We start from the raw sequence: 11,409 nt of genomic DNA, 5'->3' as shown, positions 1-11,409 counted from the left end.
TCATAGAAATAGAAACAGCAGACTTCCCTTTTCCATTCCCATCTTTTCAGTTGTACATTTTAACCAGATACTTGATCGTGGATCTGAGTTGTAGGATCTTTTCTAATAGCAAGGTCTAATTTTGAATTTGCTTAAATGGTATGATAAGAAGCAAAAGTGACAGAAACACCATTGGATTTTCTGAATTGGATATCTGAACCTTATTTTAACATTTGAAACCAAACTGCGATTTGATTAGTTGAGATACGATTGTATTTTCTTCAGTTTCAAAAAAAAGTGAGTCAACCTCCCCACCGAACCTCGCCCTTCTCCAGACTTCCTGTAGGTGAAAACAGGGTTTGGTACTGGAGTGCAGAGCAGAAATCATTTGCTTGTGCAAGGTCCTGATTTTTCACCTGGCTTCCCATTTTGCTTAGACTTCAGACTTAAAAGAACAGGTAATTAACACACTGAGGAAATTCATGCATTGAAATAATAATGTAGTGTCAAGGGACAGGGCTTTGTAGAAAAAAAATATGAAAAATAATGGGAAATATGGAAAATATAGGAAAATATATTTTTAAAGCAGGTATTTAGGGTCCAGCTGCACAGCCTGTGAAAGTAATGCAAGCATGGGAAATATCAAATAAAACCTCCTTTGAAGCCCAGCAATGGGAACTGCTACATAGGAGGCGAGATGATGTATGGTTAGAGCAGTGACCTAGGTGTCAAAAGAACTGATACTCAGTCATTTCAGCTCTGCTATTGATGTTATTTGTAACCTTCAGCAATTCTTTCAGCTGTGCTTGTCACAGTTTGCCTGCATCTCTGAAGTAACTTGTAAAGTAACTAAGTGTCCCAGCTTGAGCAGGGGATTGGATCAGATGATCTCCAGAGGTCCCTTCCAGTGTCAACCATTCTGTGATTCTAATAATATTTTTTATTTTTATTACTGAGTATTGAAATTCTATTTTGTGGACACAGATTTTCATTCCAGCGTGATAAACTCATCTTCTAAGTGCACGCAGTCACACTGTCTTTCCTTGCTAATGTCAACTAAAATCATTGGTGTATTTCAAACACATTTAACTGAGTGATGAAAATATCAAGGATCCTAAATTCCCAGTGCATGGACACAGTGTATGGGCAGGGAGCAGTTTGTGTGGCCCAGCAGCAGCTGAGAGGTCAGCAGGCATCCAGCAGCCAAGCAGCACCTTGCTCCCCTGTGGTCTATGTGCAGGACATGCTGATCTTGCCTAGGAGACAAAAGGTAAGGGGGGCATGTGGCATAGCTGTTCATGCAGCCGAAATGTTTGAGCTAGTAGAGGAATAGAAGCACTTGTAAAACTTATATTGTTTAAAAATTGGTTTTCATCACTTCCTTGCTTTGCCTTTGAGATTGATCTCTGTGATGTAAATCAACTCCATGGAAATTATACTTTTTCTGTCTTTAGGATGTTTTCTTAAATTATCACTAATACATTTCTAAGAGACAATTCTTCTCTAATCTAATCTGTTGTCCCTGAGGACTGATTTACCAAAGGTATGGACCATAGAGTAGAAAGTTCCAACGTGTATCTGTGGGAACTGTGGTACATTCAGTATTGAGCTACTGATCTAGGACATTATGCATCTTCAGTTGTCAGTGGCGAAAGACAAATTTTGAGGGTGGTCAAATATTAAGCAGGCTGGAGGGCAATTTGGAGATGTTTACATCTCTTTATTAATAGTAGGTGGAAATGACAGTGATCAGATTCCTTATCTAAGCATAGTAGTTAGGTGTGTAACAAAGTCATAGGTATCTGGCTACAGATTATACATCTCACTAATATAAACAAAGAATTTCAGATTGGTGGGTTCTGAAAAAAGACCAAGATGTATAAGGATGGGTATTACTAGTTTGTTGTACATGTGTGTAGAATTTGACACAAATATTTCAAGTTCTCTTTTCTAGGCGTTTGTTTATTTGAGTTATGGTATTCTTGAATAAATGCATATAATCATGAAGCATCAATTAATAAAATCATAGACTCCCTGAATTGGAAGGGACCCACAAGGGTCATCGGTTTGGATAAGCAGGGATGGTGATGTTCCAGCACGTGGCAACATGTGGATTTGCAGCCCCTTTCGCTCTGTTTGGGCCCTGACTCTGATACAAATGAAGTTTAAAAATTCTGAATTGGAAAAGAACATATACATCTGAAAGTAAGGTTAACAATTCAAACATTACGCTACATTTATATTACGCTACTGTTATGAATAAATGCATCTCATTTATCCCAATGTTTTTTCTTAAAAGCCCAGGAAATTGAGAATTTAGGTGGAATTCAGAAGACACAAAAATCTTTAACAGTGTAAAAATACGAAGGTAAAAACGCTACCAATACTTATTGAAAGGATGACAAAGCCTTCCAGGTTCTGCATTGAGTCAGGGGATGTCTCGTGCATGTCCTATCTTGTATAAAGGCTCATGGGATCATGGTGTGAAGATTGGGTTGCGCTTGGTGAGAGGTAAATGCACCATATCGTTCAACAAGCATGTCTTACTCGGGATCTGCTGGGCTGCCTTCGAGATCATGAAATCAGAGAGGTCTTTGCCAGCCTAAATGATTCTAAGATCATCAGGCCCAACCGTTAGCCTAGCACTGCCAAGCCTACCACTAAACCCTGTCCCTAAGCTCCACATCTACACGGCTTTTGAACACCCCCAGGGACGGTGACTCCACCACCTCCCTGGGCAACCCGTCCCAGTGCCTGACTGCTCTTTCTGAGAAGAAATGTCTCCTCATTTCCAACCTGAACCTCCCCTGGCACAACCTGAGGCCATTCCCTCTGGTCCTATCACTGGTTACCTGTGAGAAGAGGCCGACCCCCAGCTCCCCACACCTTTCAGGCAGTTGCTGAGAGCAATAAGGCCTCCCCTGAGCCTCCTCTTCTCCAGACCAAACACCCCCAGTGCCCTCAGCTGCTCCTCACAGGACTTGTGCTCCAGGCCCTTCACCAGCTTCGTAGCCCTGCTCTGGACATGCTCCAGGGCCTCGATGTCCTTCTTGTACTGAGGGGACCAAAGCTGAGCAAGTACTCGAGGTGCAGCCTCACCACCCCACCTCTGGCACCAGCTGCTGCATGGTGGTCCGGGAGTCCCTCTCCTCTCTGCTTTCGTCTTGTTGTGCTGGACAGCAATAGATTTAACCAGAACTTTACGGGAGGTGAAAAAAAAAAAAAAAAGGATCATGAATCAGAATCATGAATGGTTACATTAACAATAGTGTAAAAGGCATCTTAAGAATTGCTTAAAATTTCGTGTTTAATTTGGTCTTTCTGCCATTCCCATGATAGCCTAAAAAATTAGTCACAATCATGGCCTATTTCCAAAATTGTGATTGAAATAAATTAGGTGAGTGACTTAGGTGATCTTTGAATCCTTATGGAGATTGAAATAAGTGAAGCAGGATTTGTAGGCGGAGGTGAATTATTGCCGACCTGAGACAGCTGGATATAAGTGAGAAGGTTTTGCGTGTTCAGGCTCTTTTTCAGGACTTCTTCACGCTGTTCTCTGTGAAAGCGTCATGATACATGATGAGTGATGCAGGTTATGAGCTGAGAATAAAGATCTCATTGAAGAAGCATTCTGGGTTTGTTATCAGTCTGGGATCAGGCACAGGAACATGACATTTTCCTCCCTATTTCCTCCCTTTCTTACTCCAAAGATTTTGAGGCTCTGACATTTTTCATTCTTCCTAGCTGTAGGATGATGCCTTCTGATGCCTTCACTGATGTGCATCTACACTATAAACTTCTAGCAATCAGGTGTTATCGTAAATGGTTATGAAAAATTCTCCAGATCTCGGTCTCTGAACTTCGGAGTCTCACTGGCTCTTTAGGGTAGTCAGCAATTTATAGAGGCGAGTCTCATGAGCTGCTCTGGCTGTGGTTGCGTGCCTGTAACAGCTCACTAGCACTTTCTTTATGACCCTCCCCTAAGACCATAGCTTTGCTTCCTACCCTGCCACTGTTTCAGTTTGTGCTACTTTCACAGCTCTGTATGAATTTTGCTCTTAGAGGAATTATGTGTTGCAGATACAGAAATGGATCTGAAATAGCTGTGGCAAATTTAAGGAACAAATGCCGATGCATAAGACCTGTAACAAAGTCATTGTTGCCCTTGTAATTGTCAAAAATCAATAAGGATGATCATGGGAAAACAAGCTGGGAAATGCTTTGTTTTGAAGAGTATGGGATATTCGATCAGGATGAGTACTCTCAAGCAGATCTGATTTTTTCTGATTACGTCTCTACTTTCCTGGAACCCTTTACTACTGCTTGGTAGTTGTGAGAATTTAGGAAGATGCCCTTCTAAATCTGAATTTGATTTTTGGAAGTCTCGCAATGACTTCTGAAATAATCCAGGGAAATACTCGTTTCACTGCACCGAAATCAGCAGCCTGAACGGTGTCACTTCAAAGTACATCAGCCCAGAGGAAGCAAAGGGAGATTAGCTCTAAACTATGGGCAGTTAACAGTCGAAGCTTTGTAAGAATTTGCTGCTCAGGTAAGCTTTAATGGAAAGGCATTGCCACTTCTGGGGATACACAAATTTATTTTCAAACCACTGTACCATTGAAGGTACAAGCAGCACCACGTCTTTTTATGTGTAGGTTTGCTTTGGATCTTGACACAGTTTTACGTGGAACAGTTTGCTTAGGCAAGAAAGTGTCACTTAAACCAAAGATTTTAAATAAATTTGGGCAAAACTTGATATACTGTGAGATGAAAAGTGGAGAGGTATGATGGATTTAAAAGTGAGGCAATTACCGGAATTATCTTAAAAGAAAAAAAAAAGACACATCTTTATTAGAGAGGAAAACAGAGTGTTTTTGAGGTACACCAAAATGACATCTTTATAGTAAATCAAACCTTTGATATACCTCCTGAACATCATTGCTGACCATTATGATTTATTTTTGTTTCCTCTGTTTACAGAAAGCACATCGATTATTGATTGTTTTGTAGAGCCTTAATGGCTTTCTGCATACAGTAAAGCAGTATTTTCCTCAGAAAGGGAAATTGAATTCTGACTTTCAGACAACCTTTTTATTGCTCCTCCTATGTAAACTTTGAGCCAAGGGTGCTCAAATCTTTCAAGCCTTGTATAACCTCTCACTTTGATCCTATGAATCTGTGATAATTCTTCATTAAGCACCGGCAGGAACTTTGCAGGTGAGGACTTTACAAGACGAGACTGTATTGAAAAGGGTGAATCCCCCTGTGTCACTCTGCCAGTGTCTGTCTTGTAAATAGTAAAATGTGTGCGGTTTTATTGCAAACTACCTACTGAGCCAAGATATCTCTTGAAACAGAGGTGTGAGTTATTCTGTCCCCTTGGTAAGTTTTCCACTGGGAACTCTGAATCAGTCACAATCCTGTATTTGCTGTGGATCCAAACTTCTGGATGGCTCCCTTGAAACTGTCTCCATCTGAGATGTTTCTTTAGGGCCAGTCCCCGTTTTTGCTTAAAATATAACTCCTACTCCTCTTACTGGATACTTTACTGGAATTAGGTGTAAATAAACCATTAAAAATCTTGTCTGTCTTGCGCATGCTGTATGTTTTGCTAAGGAAACATGTTTTGGAAAATGGGTATTACTTGCAATTAAACATGTTTTCCTTATTATTAAGTGATCTTGAAAAAGTAATTTCACTTACTTTCACAGTACTTTTCCCATACTTTGCTACAGATAATGATTGCTTACCTGTAATAAGCAATTCCCTAATTTGTGAAACATGATTGAAATACAGTCATTGCTGTTTCCTACTCTTCGCAGGGAAAAAAAAAAAGGTGAGAAAAATGATTTTAACTACATAACTTTTCTAGTAAAATGTAATAGTTGCCAAGACTTGTGATTTTTGTTTTGAAAATAAATTTTCTTTATAGTACCAAACATAGGATTTAAAAATATGAATTTGTAGCATCATTCAGAAATTGTAGGAGGCAGTCAGAAGCTGGTTTAGTTATAAAGTTACATACAGTATACTTTAAACTTTGGAAGTTTCTGGAAGCTAAATTATAAAATGGAAGATTGGGATTTATCATTAAAACACATCTGCCCTTGGTTTTCTAAAACAGCATTTCCATAGCTTTTGTGTTGAAACCAAATTACTTATTTTATCAGTAGCTGTTTTTTCGAATTCTGTTCCTCTCACTCAAGTTCTAAGAGAGGCCAGAATCTCCCCTTCCCCAGGAAAAGAAAGAGCACACACACACAAAAGGACCCAAAAAACTGTTCATTACTGAAGCTAAATTACAGGCAACAGGAAAACCCACCATAATTCACTTACATATGCAAAAAGTTTTGTTTTCACCACCTAAAATAATATTTTTAGTTTCCAGTTCTGCTACACTCTGCAAAAACCACCGGTGTTGTTCTCATCCATTTTTGTAGAAATGTTTTACATCAAGACTTTTGTTTATAGAAATCTCATTTTGGAGTAAATTGAAATTGCATGCTTGGATACGTGAGTTTGCTGCCTTTTTCCCCCTGGTTTTATTCCTTGCTTTAGAACATTTGGTCTATGCTACAAATATGAAATAAATAAATAGTAAGTATACTAAGAACGGACTTCGTGCTAGCCAGGTTGTTCCTCGTAAGAGAAACAAAGCTTAGCACTGAGGCGATTGCAATGAGTATTAGCTATTTTTCTTTATTAATATTGAGGAAAAAATAAGGACTTCAAGGGAAAAAAAATGGATTTTAAGAAAAAAATAAAATAATGGATCAGTTAATTAAAATGAGGTGTTAAATCTGTTATGAAAGTTCCTTAACTGGGTGTTGTTGTTTGTTTTTTAATTTTACAGATGTAGGGTGTTTAAAGGTTATAGATGGTAATAGAAGAGTCAGATGATGCAAACTAACCTGCCTGTAAAAGTTGGATCTGCACTGTGAATTTTACTTATGGATTCAAGATCAATTCTGAACTTGACACAAAAGGAAGGGGGCGGGCCTAGGTAGCTGGCTTCGTTGTTCTTGCTTTTATATATACGTGTATATCTGTCTTTTTCAAACCTGAGGTTTGATTCCACCGGGCTGTGTAATGGTTTAGGTTTCAAATGCAATATGTAGGAAGTATTGAAATGTATTTAATTATGCTTTCCTTTGTGTTCCCAAACATAAGGTAGAAGGAGACTGTGAATGTTGTGTTGTTGTCATAAAGCTATCAAGATGTGCAGATGCATATATTTAGACATGGCAGGTGCAAGATTAATCCGTCTCAGACTCCTGTTGACTGTCAGTTCGGGCAAAAAAGACTGCGATTAAGATTTCTTTTGCTCTTCAGTTGCATTCAGGTATGAATAAGCAAGATCTTATGGAGTTTTTAGATTGTAAAAATGAAGTAGAAATTCTGGCCCATCCCAGAGAATTGTTTGGGAAGTGGGGGGATGCTTTATACCCTTTATGTTTATGTGTGCAAAAGGTTCAAAAGCAAGTGTATTAATATGTAAATTCACAATGCATGAGTTGCCTGGCATTGGGTTGTGAGGGCTTTCTTCCTGGGCAGTTTAAGGGTGCAGCGAGTGTCAATGTACTGTAAGTTTTCCTGAAGTTTATTCTTCTGCAGTTTGTCCAAAAAGACAAGTGAAGAAGCTAGTAGATTATATCAAAAAGAAAAAAAAAAAAAAAAAGCAAGCGTAAAAGGATGTTGAAATAAGTCACTTGTATGGTTATGTTGTACAATCTAGATCCAGGATGTGGCTGGCCTGAGAGAAGGTTTTAGAAATGTGAGGAAGGCTTGTGTTACTAGTCTTCATGCTTTCACTGCAATTCAATGAGTTTATAATATCGTAATTACTTTTTCCAGGTTAAATTATTCTTTAGATTTATTTTCTTTTTGAAGACATGTAGCCTCTTAATTAGATTTTCTGATTACTGTTTAGGTACCCAAACTAAGTCAAAATATTATAATCATTCAGGCAACTTGAGTGATATTTTTAGCACAGGGTTTTTATTTGCTGTTTACTGCTTACCAGAAATGACCATGTTTGTGTCTTCTTTTTGTAAAACAGACAAAAAAGTTGCAAATGTATAAAATACATCTATGTCCTTAGCTGGAAAACTACATGGAAACGATTTGATCACAGAAGAACTATTTTGTTTCCAAGTTAGGATTGCGGAGGGAGTAATTTTTCATTTCATTACTTTTCAGGACACAGAACTGTATTCACTTCTCTTTGTAAAGTATGTGAAAGTAGCAGATAGTGGTCAGAATTAAACATTTTTTTCCTCAGCAGAAGCTGTAATCACATGTAGAAGCTATGAACTGGTAAGCACTGCAGTAACTGCAAGGATCATTCTCCAGGTTTAGGCTGCAAACGGTGGAACTACTGGACACAAACGTTGACAGTGTCTGAAAGAGTATTGAATATTTCTTCAACTTCCGTGGTGTAACCCCAAGGCTCAGGACATTTTAATGGCACAACTCCAGTCTCCCTAAGCTGTCATGACTGTGTAGGCCTCTACTAGCTACTACTCCCACAACCAAATCCATTCAGTTTGCTGTAGCTCTCTGCCTAAATTACCCTGCAGTCTCTAATGTCTATGTCTTGGAACTTACCTGAAGCATTGCTCCACCCTGGGAAATCCGAAACAGAGGGTGCAGGCTGGAAAAATCCTGCAGGAATGGGCTGGAGTATGAGGGAATTGTAAGGATGTTCGCTGTTGTGCGCTTTCCGTACCACCACTTCGTAGGCTTTCTTTGTGGAATTCCCTCATTCCCCACAAACTAGGACACTTTTCAACTTCCCCAGCAGAACTGTATGTCCCACTTACAGAAAAATGAGATCCTTGGTTAGATTAATGTGAAACTGGTATACCAGCTACAAAACTGCTAATTGGAAAACCAGCTGTGGGTTGCCATCTTTATGTACAGTCTGTGAAGAGGAGGCCTTGCATATCCAAGTCTGGGTGTCCCAAAGTAAAGTGCAAAAAAAAGACTGTTTTGGACCTTTGAGAATAAAAAATTTAGCAGTTTCATCATCTGATCCTGTACATTTCTCAACATTTATACGCATATAACATATTAGATTCAAAATAAGAATCTTTGAGCTTACTTCTGTGAAAACAAAAAGAAACCATGGATGAGACAGTTCTGTGCCATGACGGGGGAAACTGCAGACAGAGCATGACTAGAAATGAACAACAAGAAATCTCCAGTTGTTTTATGTCTAACAAAATTCCTCAAAATATGAAATAGGTATTATTTCAGAGAGCTTTCTTTCTGAGTTTGGCCCAATGAAACAGAGCTATGTATTTCCAGGTTGTTTTTCTCTTGTTAATTTTCTTACAAAGGTCTGTATTAACCATTTCACTTTGACTCAAGCATTTAAGGAAGGATTAATAGACACTGAGTGAAGGCTGGTGTACATTCTTTTAAATGGGAAACGCAGCTTGTGTAGTACTATATATAGACATCAATACAATTACAAAATCATAGAATCACAGAGTCATCTAGGTTGGAAGAGACCTCCAAGATACATACACTGAGAAGCTGAGCAAACTTAGCTTTGTTGAAAGGAAGTTTGGGAAACTGAATTAGCTAAAATAAAAAAAAAATAATGAAAAATCTCTAACCAGATTATACATTTCCCCACTAGCAGGCTTGTGCAGGTTGCTATTAAAAGAGAATGCTCATCTTTATTTGGATTTAGCTAAAACACTTTTAGCATGAACTATTTGAGTGCAATTCTTCAAATTTATTTAATTATTTGTTTGCAGTTCCTATGTTCTGAATTTCAAGCCGAAATTAATATGCTTCAAAACATCCGTTTTAGAGATGAAATATCCCACAATTATTTTTAGAAATTAAGCTGGATATGGAATGAGAGATATTATCTATAATATGTACTTTGGGCAAGCAGAAGTCTTTTTCTTGAAAGTTTTTATAGCTTCTCTGAAGGCAAAAATAAAACTGAAGAACTTAGCCAGGCCAAGTAAGAAAGTTACTTGAAAACATGAAATACATTGATGCATTTGGATTGTTATTGTTAGATTCTTATTTGCTCTCTGACCCAAAGGATCTGCAGTAAAATAAAGCTCAACTTCTCTTTTATTTTCTGTATGTTTTTGAATCTGATTCTTTGACTGCGTAACAAAGCATAAAGGTCACTTTTCTGTGTTTTGTTTTTGCAAGAAAGTTAACAAAATACTATATATTTTCCAGTAAAATGTGTGAGGGCTGACAGAATTTGCCACCATGAACAATTTTTTTGGCAACTTCTGTTTATAGTCTTTGAAGTAAGAGCTAGTAACATGTAGTTTATTTGCAAAATTTATTCAATCAAGCCAATTAAAAGCCGATTTTTTTTTAACACACATTAGCCTGTTCATTAAAAACTGATGGAGGGTATAATGCTATGTGTTTATATCTGTGATTTTTAACCAGAAGTTCTTGTATTTTGTTCAGAAGCAACCCAGTAGATTCAGAAGTTAAGGAACATTTAAAAAGAAGTCACTTTGTTAGCAGAACTTTTTAACTTTCCAGAAATGCCATGAGAAAAGATAATTTTGTGTCATTTTTCAAGCTTTGAAGACTAATTTTTAATCCTTCTTTAGAGCTTCTAATTGTGTATTGCCCTGATGGATGAAACGATGGAAGGAGATTTCATTGATATTTCCTCTTTTAAATATCCTCTCACTCTTAACATGCATGCATACTCATATCCATCTCTTCCCCAGCTGTGTGAGTGAGGTTGCATGAACAGAGTAAAAGATAAGTGTCAGTGAGTCCTAGGGTCACGTAGTGCGTTGAGAAGTCAGATGACGAAGTCAGCATTTGTCTTCATGAAATCTATGCTGCAGAACAGTAGGCAAAGCTCGTGCTTTACCCACCTTAACAGTCCCCTCTTTTAAATATGATGGTATGGGAAAGGAAAAGAGACACTAATTTTTTGCATTACTTTCATTGCAGCAAAGGTCAGGAAGGATGTAGTAACTTTGTTATTTAAAAGCACTATACAAATTTTGAGGATGTCCACCTGACATTGGTAAATTTAAAGCACTTTGTCATCCTGTGTGAAGAGTTAGCCCAGGTGCTGCCGGGCTGTGGCTTAGGATGTGGGTTTCTTTGGGCTGGCTACTTCCAGAGGCAGGGGAAGCAGCTCAGGTATGCAAAATGGGTAATGGTTTGGAGCTCGCTGGAGTTGCACTATGATCTTGCATAAATTTTGGACATATGACCTTTGTGGCTTGTCCTTTTGTGACATGGCAACTTGCAGTTTTCACGCTCTGTGACGGTGCTGTTAGTGGCCAAAAATGAGTTCTGTTGGGCAGGTTGTAAGAGAAATTGTAATGTCCAGGTGCGAGGGTTTGGGGGCATTTGCCTTAGGGGTAAGAACTTTTCCGTGGTTTGACATGCTTTTTATTTTGTTTCACACAT

The 11,409-nt window shown here is 38.3% G+C and overlaps 1 protein-coding gene across 6 annotated transcripts in view; it reads left to right on the top strand.

Annotated features, from left to right (window-relative positions):
• SUPT3H (SPT3 homolog, SAGA and STAGA complex component) overlaps positions 1-11,409 on the top strand; it is a 280,990-nt gene that overhangs the window by 103,943 nt on the left and 165,638 nt on the right. The gene's annotated exons all lie outside the window — the stretch shown is intronic.

Source organism: Anser anser (genome assembly GCF_964211835.1).
Source record: "Anser anser genome assembly, chromosome: 3".
Taxonomy (NCBI): Eukaryota; Metazoa; Chordata; class Aves; order Anseriformes; family Anatidae; genus Anser; species Anser anser.
The sequence above is the reverse complement of the archived record's forward strand: the minus strand, read 5'-3'. Positions and strand labels throughout refer to the sequence as shown.